This window comes from Pinus tabuliformis, chromosome 7 (assembly GCF_031772625.1).
Source record: "Pinus tabuliformis cultivar Carrire ecotype Pingquan chromosome 7, CPIR1, whole genome shotgun sequence".
Classification (NCBI taxonomy): Eukaryota; Viridiplantae; Streptophyta; class Pinopsida; order Pinales; family Pinaceae; genus Pinus; species Pinus tabuliformis.
Window position 1 is genome coordinate 1,026,323,679 of NC_142293.1, and position 12,690 is coordinate 1,026,336,368.

General features: G+C 44.6%; 1 non-coding gene across 1 annotated transcript; it reads right to left on the bottom strand.

Moving 5' to 3' along the window:
• Positions 1 to 2,027: 2,027 nt before the first annotated feature.
• On the bottom strand, positions 2,028 to 3,840 carry LOC149251202 (18S ribosomal RNA). Its single transcript, XR_016267684.1, has one exon. It is a non-coding gene; the product is annotated as an 18S ribosomal RNA (ribosomal RNA).
• Positions 3,841 to 12,690: the final 8,850 nt, after the last annotated feature.

The following is a 12,690-nucleotide window of genomic DNA, read 5'->3' on the forward strand; positions in this document are numbered from 1 at the left end:
CAGGGGATGGCGATCGAGAAGGAATAGGGTGGCCACCCTGGGAACTTGCACTACTTTTCGTCCTTCCCGAACACGAATCCACAACAATCCCAGCTTTTCTCCGTAAAGCTAGGGGCCGAAAGGAAGAAGGGAAGAAAACAACATGAAAGAAAGAGAGATATCAAATGCATCCACCGACTCACAGGGGGAGGCTCAAATAGAGAACAAGCTTCCCCACCCCCATGCCTTCACAAAAAGGGGGGGAACTGCAGGGGACGGTGATCGAGAAGGACTAGGGTGGCCACCCTCGGAACTCGCACTACTTTTCGTCCTTCTTGAACACCAATCCACAACAATCCCACCTTTTCTTCGTAAAGCCAAGGGGCCAAAAGCAAGAAGGGAAGAAAACAAGAGGAAAGCAAGAGATATCAAACGTGGCTACCGGCTCACAAGGGGAGGCTCAAACAGAGAACAAGCTTCCCAAACCCTGCACCCCTGGAAAAAGGGGGGAACTGCAGGGGACAGCGATCGAGAAGGACTAGGGTGGCCACCCTGGGAACTCGCACTTCTTTTCGTCACTCCCAAACACCAATCCACAACAATCCCACCTCTAGTCCGTAAAGCTAGGGGTAAAAGGAAGAAGGGAAGAAAACAACACCAAAGAAACAAAGATCTCAAGAAAAGAGAGAAGCTCAACAGCACGCTGAGTAGATGTCCACTAACCAAAAAGAAATCAAATAAGGCACCCAATCAAAAAAGCGTCCCACCTCTTCACACCCTCCCACACGCATTCAACACAACACCCTTTCCAGCTTTACAACATATAGCAAACAACCAAGCAAATAAATCACAACCTAAAACAGACCAATAGAAAAGACAAGGGCCACGATGAGACCAGTGTCTGGAGCACGTCACTGAGAGGCACACAACCCCCCAACTCAGTGGCACAAGGCTTCAAACGAAAAATAGACCACCGCCAATAACACAAAACCACCCCGCTCTTGCATCCCTCCGTGTACAAAACACCCAACAACCTTTCCAGCGAGAGTCAATGGGGGTAAAATAATCAAACTCCAAAGAGGAGTTGTCACGGGCTGACGCTCAACATTGGAGAAAGCCGCGGGCCACAAATACATCGATGGTGCAAGGCCACTAGAGAGAGGGACATTCGCAAAGCGCACACCATGAAACAAAGAAATGACGCAAGTCCCACAAAAAACCCACAATCCAAAGGGAGGAACAAATACACGACCTGCTACTTCTTTTTCCCTCAGAAGGGGAGTGGGTCACGAGAGGACAAGGAATTCCCTCGACGGCAAAGGCACGAGATAAGATTGCCACCCTCTTGCCTGTTGATGGGGAAAATTGCGATCTCGATGGAGCTCAGACCGAGGGATGGGTTTTTCATTACCTCGACACCCAATCCTTCCACGAGGGCATGTCGATAAATGGTCGGGAGGGACTAGGGTGGCCATCCCAACGGGTTGAACCGCTCTGCATCCATCCCATACTTGACCGCACCACAACAATCTCGCCTCACGGAAGGTTTGAGCTACCAAGCGCGCGCGCAGCCACTCCCTCGACCCAACGACCAGCGAAAAAGCTCACCTAAGAAACACATCAACCGCCACCGCCTTTTCAAGAGAACCAACTATGGAAGCCCGCACCCTTGTCCCATGCCTTCCAACGAACAAAATACCGAGCACCGCCGCTACGAATGAGTCCAAATTTATCCGTCGTATTTACCGAGCACCTCAAATTTGCAGCGACCATGCCCGACCGAACAGATCGTTGGAAGGGCTCCCAATAAACAAGCTTCTGGACCCCCTGTAAAAACACATTGGGGGGAAGAAAAACAAAGGATGGGTGGGACAAGCACAAGCATGGCTTGCAAGTGCACATGAAAAAACAAGCGTAGTTACCTCGAGACAAGCAACCAACAATGTTCCCGCCAAACACCAAACCCGCTCCCCTAGAGATGCACCACAAAGTCCCACATTGCAATCGAAACCCAACCAACCCGAACCAAAAAAGAAAACCCCTGCTATCAATGATACTACCGCAGGTTCACCTATGGTAACCTTGTTACGACTTCTCCTTCCTCTAAATGATAAGGTTCAATGAACTTCTCACGACGTCGACGGCGGCGAACTACCATCGTCGATGCAATCCGAACACTTCCCTGGATCATTCAATCGGTAGGAGCGATGGGCGGTGTGTAAAAAGGGCAGGGACGTAGTCAACACGAGTTGATGACACGCGCTTACTAGGAATTCCTCGTTGAAGACCAATAATTGCAATGGTTTATCCCCATCATGATGCAATTTGAGAATATTTCCCGATCCTCTCGAACCGGGAATAAAAACTCATTGGCTACATCAGTGTAGTGCGCATGCAGCCTAGAATATCTAAGGGCATCACAGACCTGTTATTGCCTCAAACTTCCATGGCATAAATGGCCATAGTCCCTCTAAGAAGTTGGCCACAAATGGGAACCTTCGCGTAGCTAGTTAGCAGGCTGAGGTCTTGTTCGTTATTAGAATTAACCAGACAAATCGCTCCACCAACTAAGAACGGCCATGCACCACCACCCATAGAATCAAGAAAGAGCTCTCAATTTGTCAATCCTTACTATGTCTGGACCTGGTAAGTTTCCCCGTGTTGAGTCAAATTAAGCCGCAGGCTCCACTCCTGGTGGTGCCCTTCCGTCAATTCCTTTAAGTTTCAGCCTTGCGACCATACTCCCCCCGGAACCCAAACACTCTGATTTCTCAGAAGGTGTTGGTGGAGTCCTTAGAGCAACATCCGCCGATCCCTGGTTGGCATCATTTATGGTTGAGACTAGGATGGTATCTGATCATCTTCGAGCCCCCAAATTTCGTTCTTGATTAATGAAAACATCCTTGGCAAATGCTTCCGCAGTGGTCCATCTTTCATAAATCCAAGAATTTCACCTCTGACAATGAAATACGAATGCCCTCGACAGTCCCTATTAATCATTACTCCGGTCCCGAAGGCCAACACAACAGGACCAGACTCCTATCACATTATTACATGCTAATGTATTCAGAGCATAAGCTTGCTTTGAGCACTCTAATTTTTTCAAAGTAACAGCACCAGAACCATGACCCAGCCAATTAAGGCCAGGAGCATGCCGCCGACAAAAGGGACGGAAGGGCAGGTGCACGCCGAGTAGGCAGACCGACCCTTATGACCCAAGATCCAACTACGAGCTTTTTAACTGCAACAACTTAAATATATGCTATTGGAGCTGGAATTACCGCGGCTGCTGGCACCAGACTTGCCCTCCAATGGATCCTCGTTAAGGGATTTAGATTGTACTCATTCCAATTACTAGACTCGATGAGCCGAATATTGTTGTTTATTGTCACTACCTCCCCATGTCAGGATTGGGTAATTTGCACGCTTGCTGCCTTCCTTGGATGTGGTAACCGTTTCTCAGGCTCCCTCTCTAAAATCAAACCCTAATTCTCTGTCACACGTCACCACCATGGTAGGCCTTTATCCTACCATCGAAAGTTGATAGGGCAGAAATTTGAATGAAGCATCGCCAGCACAAGGGTTGTGCGATCCGTCGAGTTATCATGATTCACCGGAGAAGCAGGCAAGCCCGCATCGGCCTTTTATGTAAAAAATGCATCCCTTCCAAAGAGTCAGGACTTGGTGCACGTATTAGCTCTAGAATCACTACAGTTATCCAAGTAGTATGGTACCATAAAAAAAACTATAACTGATTTAATGATCCATCCGCAGTTTCACAGTCTGAATTAGTTCATACTTAGACATGCATGGCTTAATCTTTGAGACAAGCATATGACTACTAGCAGGATTAACCAGGTAGCACCCTCCCGCTTCAAAGGGCATTCTGAGCGCTCTCTTACCGAGAGCCAGCCTGAACACCCATCAAGTCAAAGAGACGTCAAAATATCATGTAAAACTTTTATGCCATGCACCTCTTACATTGCAAGAAGGAAGCACATGCAACATGCCAAGGACATGGCGAACAAATAGGCAGACCTGCCGAGCCACAATGCACCAAGGCCACTCCGGAGTTTGCAGCCACGGGCCAACCAACAAGAACATGAGCGATCACTCACCGACTCCCTTAGAAATGCCTCCAAAGGCCTTGTTGTGGAGGTAAATCCTCTCTGCGGACAGAGACGATCCCTACTAGCCCAGACCGGGTCTAGCAATAATTAAACAATGCTATCATGCAAGTTCCTAATTGCAAATTAAAGGTGGATGATGAGAACCTACTTGGATTCCAACGCTAATATTCGTAGAAGATATGTCGCCCTCATTCCTTTGCCTCGGTCAGTCACGATCCTCATGATCTCCGTGATTGGACACCTGCACATGCAAAGAACAACAAGAACAACACGAAAACAAGCATAAAATCTAGTAGATGCAATTATATATCAGTCAGAAAAGATATAACTCAACATCAAGCATAAGATAATGAGAGTGGAACCATAATGATAGTCATCTATTATTGATAAATAACAAAGAAGAATACAACCATTGTTCTGACGTCAAATCCTCCTTTGGCTGGGTAGTTAGCTACACAAGTCTTGCAAAGCTTGTTGGGATGGGAAAACAAGCCTCTCTCTCCTTGGTGACAAGAATCTCTTCACTTAGATTTGGCCTTATGGATGCAAAGAAGACTCTTGCAACTTCAATCTCTTGAACTCCTGGAATTCTCTATCACTATGCTGGCACTGGAACTATTGTAACTAGCTTGCTCAAGGCATAGAGGTAAGCTTTTATAGATAGAGAAGAAAGAGATAGGATCAACCACATTATTCATGGGATTGGATTTATCACTTGGAAACTTCCATGAAAAGTGGCAAACCACTTTCCCTTATATGGATATTTGAAGCCAAACCATCCTAGCTCAACATAGATTCAGTTGGTGAATGGGTTGAAGAGAACCTTCAGGAGCTTGTTGGTTAAAAACTTTACTCAATTCGGTTGGCGCGAGTGCGACTCTGAGACAGAGCACCAATGGCGCGCCATTTTTAGAGGATTTCCCTCATTGGCGTGGGCAGTGAACTGTGGACCCGCGCTAATGCAAAAGGAGCTGTTTTCATGGGTATTTTTCAGGAGATGTCTTTAGGGAAGATGAAGCTCATACTTAGAGGAATATGATGCAAGTGATTTCAGGTCATGTCACTTCTCACAGGTCCCGGAATGAGTCCTCCAGTGTACGGGTGAGGGGTAACAGGGACGGTGACAAATGGTGACAAATTACTGTGTAATAGATGCCCCTAAAGCATGAGGCCCAAGGGAGAGAGGGGTGAAATGCTTTACAAGAACATGTGTGACTGAAAATACGGCCGCTGGAGAACCTGCGTAAAGAAGTACAACTGATATTTCAAATACATGATGTATGTGGTATGGGTGCAACCATCCATAGCAAAGTACATAATGATATTGATCCAAGGCATGGACGCAGCCATCCAGAGAGGATCGATAAATAGACTCAGGCATGGTTGCAACCGTCCAGTGAATGAGTCATGTAATGATCATAATATGCCACAAATCGCAACCTGGATTCCAACAAACAAAATCCAGAGTCTTGCGCTCCATCTCGACGTGAACAGAGTACAAGTTCAAGCATGTGAATACAGAAGTTGAAGTCGAACATGCATGAACATCATCTGATTACCAGTCAATGATGAAAACTGTTAACAGACGCGAGAGGTACCACCAATAATGACAATGGACCTCAAGGTACTACAGGTATAATCTACGGCGTGTGAATCAATGAATTGGCATCGAACACCCGTAGAATCATTCGATCGGAGGCCAATGATGAAAACCTCTCGTCGAACACGAAGAACCTGCCATTGAGGCATGCAGGCTCCAAGGCACCGAAGGGAGTCTCTAGATCAGCTTCCTGGATAATGAGCTGAAGTCGACAGGAAGTGACCTTGATCAAAGGTGGGCCATAGTGTTTCCCACATCATTGACACGAGACAGAGGAAAGATGTTGTGGTGATTCAGAATTATGTGAGGTATCAGAGGGAGGTTGTAATTCTACAGAGGTCAACTTCTCTTGAACATATCGGCGGCACGACAGTGGACTTGGCAGTGTTTGACATCAACGGATCAAAGGTCATGGTGACGAGGCAATGAGCAGATGAAAGGTCAAACAGGATCACCCAAACCCACGGAGGCTAGTGTAAAACAAGATGAGAGGTTCCCACCCAGACACGAATGCAGACAAGTGCCATGTTCAAGAGCGACATACTACCGACACAATAATGATTATGGTTCCATTTTCCCCACCATCTCTGGCAAGTACCCCGGTTATTTTTAACAAGCTTGACGGGGATAGCATAGGCTTGTAGGGCGTCAATATGACAGAATCCGATGTCTTTTCATGTTTAGAGAGTTTGAAAAGACAGCAGAAAAGAAAACTCCAGGGGTGTCCTTTTTCATAAAGTTGTGTCTCGCGAGCCTGAAAAAGTATAAAACAATGCTCGAAAGAACTGCCTGATCATTACGATTGAGGAGTACTTTTCATATGTAGTGATTTCGACCTGAAAAAAGTAAAAAAAAGATCGAAGCCACGTCGCTTCGTAACCGTTAACGAACCTAAAACGAAAAGGGTCCGACGATCTTTTCATCTTTACACGGTCAGAAAAGGGTTTAAAGATGACCGCCTCTTATTTCCATTTAACGAGTCAAGAGGGAAATCGGAAATATTTTCATCTTTAAACGGTTAGAAAAGAGCTAAAATTAGACCTCCATTTTTATTCTCTTTAACGAGTCAAAAAGGGAAAATACTTGGCAATCTTTTCATATTTTACGAGTCAAAAAAGAGATTAAAGGTGACTCACCCTAGAGGAACGAGTGGTATAAAGGGTAGCAACTGGTTCCGACAATGGTGGAACTACTCAAAACATGTAATGGTCAAGAGGTTGGCTAATAAAACCACTCATCGCTGTGGTTCCTCAGGAAAGGAAAAACAACCAAGTGAGAGCATATGATCGGCCAAAGAGATGGCGACGATGGAATGAAAACAACCAAGGCTCATCTAGCAGAATTAAGCGGATAAAAATGGCAATCACGAGATGTAAATCAGGTATGGGTTCATTTTTACACAAGCTTGAACCATGGAGAACTTTGCTTGGACTCTGTTTCATGTTTACACAAGCTTGAAATGAAAAACTATGCTTGTTATAAGTTCGCATGCCCCCAGCATAATGATGCAAATTGAGGTACATGCCCCCCAAGCTTCATTGCATTCAACAAAGTGGATGGAATGAAGGTTCACTCTCGAGATCGATGAAAGACTCGACTTGTATTTTACGAGAACTTAATCAAAAGACTCGATTTGGAAAAGGAGGAGTTGTTTCATTTTTTAATGAGGTTGACACAGTAAAATAACTATCCTCATAACCCTTGTTTCATTTTTTAAACGAGCTTGACACAAGATCAGAAACTATGCTTGACCACCTTGTTTCGTTTTTTAACAAGGTCGCCAGAAGATAAAAACTATCCTCGGGACACAAGCTTGAACCAGGAAGGACTTTGCTTGTTGGAAATGCGCATGCCCCCAGTGCAATGGCGCAGGATGAGGTACATGCCCCCCAAGCTTCATTGCATTCAACAAAGTGGATGGAATGAAGCTTTACGAGATCTGAATTGAAAGATGTGATTGGAAAGGGGGAATTGTTTCATTTTTAAACAAGCTTAACACAAGATCAAGAACTATGCTCAGGACTCTTTGTTTCATTTTTTAATGAGCTTGACACAAGACAAGGAACTGTGCTCCGTAAACCTTGTTTCATTTTTTAACGAGCTTGACACAAGACAAGGAACTATGCTCCGACCCCTAGTTTCATTGTTTAAGGAGCTTGACACAGGCAAATGAACTATGCTCCAACACACATTGTTTTATTTTTTAACGAGGTCGCTACAAGATCAAAACTGTCCTCAGACACCTAGTTTCATTTTTAAGGAGCTTGACACAGGAAAGGAACTATGCTTCGCCCAAACTTCATCATAATGAATAGAAAGTCGGGGCTTCCAATATTGCCACTCCCAGTGGAAGGAAAACATCTTGGAAGTCAGGGCCCAATGCCCCTAGGACACTATGCACGATGGAGGCATCAATGGATCCAGGCATGGGATAGGTGGCCACGTAGTTGATCTGTGGTGGGGGAGATGCAACTGGTGGATGAAAACTAGGAGGGGACGACAATAGTGCAGGAGGCATCGGGGGACTAACGAATGATACTTGATCGATAGTCACAATTCTGCCATCGTACGGAAAGCAAACCACACGGAAAAGCGAAGAAATGAGGGCCCCTATGGCGTAAACATAGTTGTGACCAAGGAGCAGGCTAAAGTCCAAAACACCTTGGGTAACCAAGACATCTATATAGACGGTTTTGCCTCCCAAAGTAATAGGGAACTTCGGGAGAACTCCTAGAGATGGACAGGCTCCTCCGTCGAAGGCCAACAGATTCTGAGTGACTGGCCCAAGCTGCGGGGAACCTAAAGCTTGCCAAGTAGTGTACGACATAAGACTGACAGACACCCCTTCATCCAAAACAGTGCCAGGTACTGCCTTAGCACAGGCATGTACTGTGATCTGGAAAGGCATATGGGATGGAAGGCGACCGACGATCAAGTGATTCCAATCAAAGGAAGCGACCAAACTACTTGGTGGGGGAATCATATGATTGCCCCCATGTGCTAAAGGAACCGAAGGAGAACCTTCGGGAGCAGCTAGGTTAGGAGAGTCATTTCGGGACTCAGGAGAATCTGAAGAGACGAGAAGAACATGGGCGTGATTCTCTTCTGAAACAGAGTGAGCGAGCGGCGAACTCGAGTCGACACTCTTTCCGACCAATGGTTGGTCTGGAATAGGCTGGGGACAGCCGAGTTTGGGAAGAGGGGCCTGGACAAGAGAAGAATTTGAAGCAATCTCTTTGTCAGCAGGGGGAGGATTTGTAGCTGCAGAGAGACGTTGATAACCAATGGGAAGTTGGGGTGAAGGAGCTGTAAGACTTTCCAAGACAACGGAGGCTTTGTCCATGAGTGGACAAAGGTGAAGGGGATGATTGCCTTCACAAAGTTGACAGGGGATTCAAATCTTCCCTTTCTCCTTACCTTTGTGAGTCAATAGGGGAACATCACCGTGAGCCTCAGTGGATGATGAGGGGCGGGCTGGATCGCGAGAGCATACTTCTAGTACCCTGGGAATGCCAGGACAATCGCGAAGAAGATGGTCCTCCTTGCATAATCGACAAGGAAAATTGACCTTCCGCAGAGGAGCGGAAGGGGGCCCGACTTCAGGTGTACTCGAGGGGGTAGCTGCACTTGTAACCTCTCCCTTAGGAGCCTTCTTCTTCTTTGTCTTCTTCTTCTTCTTCTTAGCCACCTGGCTACTCGAAGCTAGACTTTCACTAGGTGAAGTAGAAGATGAGGACGTAGAAGTAGAAGATGAGGACGTAGAAGTGGGCATAGAAGGGGAGAGATCCACCTTAGAATCAACATGATGTTATTCAGGTGGAGGGACAGATTGACTAGACAGTGAGACGGCAGGGACCAAAGAGGTTGAGAACAACCAAACCGACAACCCAACAATTAACCCTGGGATGGATAACGTTGCCATATAAGGAGCACCAACATTTCCAAAAGGGGCGAAATGTCCAGGGCTCCCGTGAGAGGGGATCCTTGGGTTGGTGAACCCTGGAAAAGTTGCCATCGAGAATGAAAATAAGCCTACTCAAACTAACGAAAACAAGATCTAACTGGGTAAATGTGAACGCGGCCAAATAAATTTTAATACGCAAGGACACAACTTGACCTTTTCATGTTTTAAGAGTCGAGAAAAGGACAAAAAGATGACTCTAGTCTCCTTCGAATGTTTAGTGAGCCCGAAGTGACAAATGCTCAAGTGAGCATTTTCTTTTAAGGAGTCTGAAAAGGATCAAAATGACTACTCTGGAGAAACTAGGCAAAAAGGTTTACCAAACAAATCCGTAAAACTCCATATACACCTTGGCAGTCATATGAAAACCAAGGACTTCCCGTACGACAGTCAATCTTCCCAAATGTTGTGTTCAGTGTGTTACGGCTTGTAAGGTAGCAGATACGGCTTCCTCTGGATAAAGGATGATAACCTAGTGGGGTCTCCCCATATACTCAGCAGTACGTGGGAGCTCAAGTCCGTGCTAGACCACTTGTTGCATCACGGAAGGAGGAATCACCCAACCTTATGTGAAACAAAAGTGACTAGGTTTAACGACGTCGAAGCACGTCTCTAGCCTAGACCTCTAAACAGTGAGCGTTATGTTCCAATGCGTTTTTAAGTTCATTCATTTCATTTTACGGTTGATCTTTGATTAGGTTTCGATTTCCAGGTCCTACCGTATGTAATCTCTCACAATTCCCTAAATGCAAGCTATATGCCAAAATATATCATTTCGTTCGATGAATGCTAACTACGAGAGGGTTGAGAGCTTTCACACAAACAAAAATGAACATAAAACAATTAACAATAACTCTAATGCAGCTAATGGAAATTAACAAAACTTTTCTCTAAAGTTACTAATCGCTAATAACAACGAAAAGCTTTATTTTCCATTAACTAATGCAACGCAAAAGAGACTGTTCGTTTTCTTTTCAATGGCAAAGTGCACTAAACAAATTTTGAGAGATAATAACACCGAGTAAAAGAGACAAATTTCACTCAATGAAAATACAATCAAATCCGTAAATACCAAGGCAGTCCTTCAGAACCAAGAGAAGATCTCAAAGACCTCAATGGGCCATGTAATCTAAGCCCAAAATGAAGCCAAGCGAAATCCAAGCGAAAAGAAGAGAATCACTCGAATAACAATAAAAAGCTTTGACAACCACTGAGAAAATGCAAGAGAGTAACCAAAAAGTTGACTGGACCAATAGAAGACCAAAACTCCTAAGGAAGGCTTGATGCATAAAGCCACTAGATGCCCTAGGGCTAAAATGTGAAATCGGTGGAAAATGGAAAACACCCAAAGTATGCAAATGTAATCTATGCACACTTTTCATTCATATCCTGAAAATGAGAATTCTAATTATGTAAGCATGATCTATGCAAGAGAATTCTCAAACACACGATGATTCTAATGTAATCTAAGAACCAATCAAGTGAAAATCAAGAAAAACGGGTGTGAGTTCCAAAGATCATAAACTAAAAACACTCAAAGGTGATTAACACTCATACACAATTTAGCAAAAACAAAAGCAAAAGAATGCAAAATTGTGAAAAGACTGAGACAAACGTCCAAGTAATGATCAAAGGAAATCAAATTAATAATTTGCCAAAAAAAACTCAAAACCAGTCAAACAAGACTCTGACACACTCAAGTGATTGGAAAAGGTGTAGCTAGACATAAAACCCAAGCTTGGAAGGTTGCAAACAAGAAAACTAGAAAAGTTCACAGGCCTGGCGCGACTATCAGGCGGAAAAATAGCGCCAATTGAGGATTGGCGTGGGCTGTACACTGGAAAGTGGCGCCAATTGGGGTGACTGTCATGCAAAAAAGAGCACCAATCAAGTTTGCTAGCTTAAAAAGAAAAACAAGCAGTCCAAGGCTTGGTCGACAGTATCCAGACAGACCAGGCAGTAAGAGACAACAGAGCATCCACCCAGAAAGCTATCTAAGCAATCAAAACAAGAGAAACTAAAGAGACAAGACAACTCCAAGTTGTTTAGTCCGTAAACCAAACCGGATATTGAATGAAGTGGCATTGATCTACTTCGCTAATGCAAAGCAATAGCATTTCGAAGGCTATCTGGCCATACTTTAGGCTCCATTTAAAGTTTACAAATCAAACAACACGCTAACTCCCCAGCGGAGTCGCCAATTTGTTGTGGAGGTAAATCCTCTCTACGGATAGAGATGATCCCTACTAGCCTAGACTGGGTCTAGCAACAATCAAACAATGCTATCACGCAAGTTCCTAATTGCAAATTAAAGGTGGATGATGAGAACCTACTTGGATTCCAACGATAATATTCGTAGAAGAGATGCCGCCCTCGTTCCTTTGCCTCGGCAGGTCATGATCCCCACGATCTCCGTGATTGGACACCTGCACATGCAAAGAACAACACAAAAACAAGCATAAAATCTAGTAGATGCAATTATATATCAGTCAGAAAAGATATAACTCAACATCAAACATAAGACAATGAGAGTGGAACCATAATGATAGTCATCTATTATTGATAAGTAACAAAGAAGAATACAACCATTGTTCTGACGTCAAATCCTCCTTTGGCTGGGTAGTCAGCTACACAAGTTTTGCAAAACTTGTTGGGATGGGAAAACAAGCCTCTCTCTCCTCACTTAGATTTGGCCTTATGGATGCAAAGAAGGCTCTTGCAACTTCAATCTCTTGAACTCCTGGAATTCTTTATCACTATGCTGGCACTGGAACTATTGTAACTAGCTTGCTCAAGGCATAGAGGCAAGCTTTTATAGATAGAGAAGAAAGAGATAGGATAAACCACATTATTCATGGGATTGGCTTTATCACTTGGAAACTTCCATGAAAGGTGGCAAACCACTTTCCCTTCTATGGAGATTCGAAGCCAAACCATCCTAGCTCAACATAGATTCAGTTGGTGAATGGGTTGAAGAGAAACTTCGGGATCTTGTTGGTTAAAAACTTTACTCAATTCGG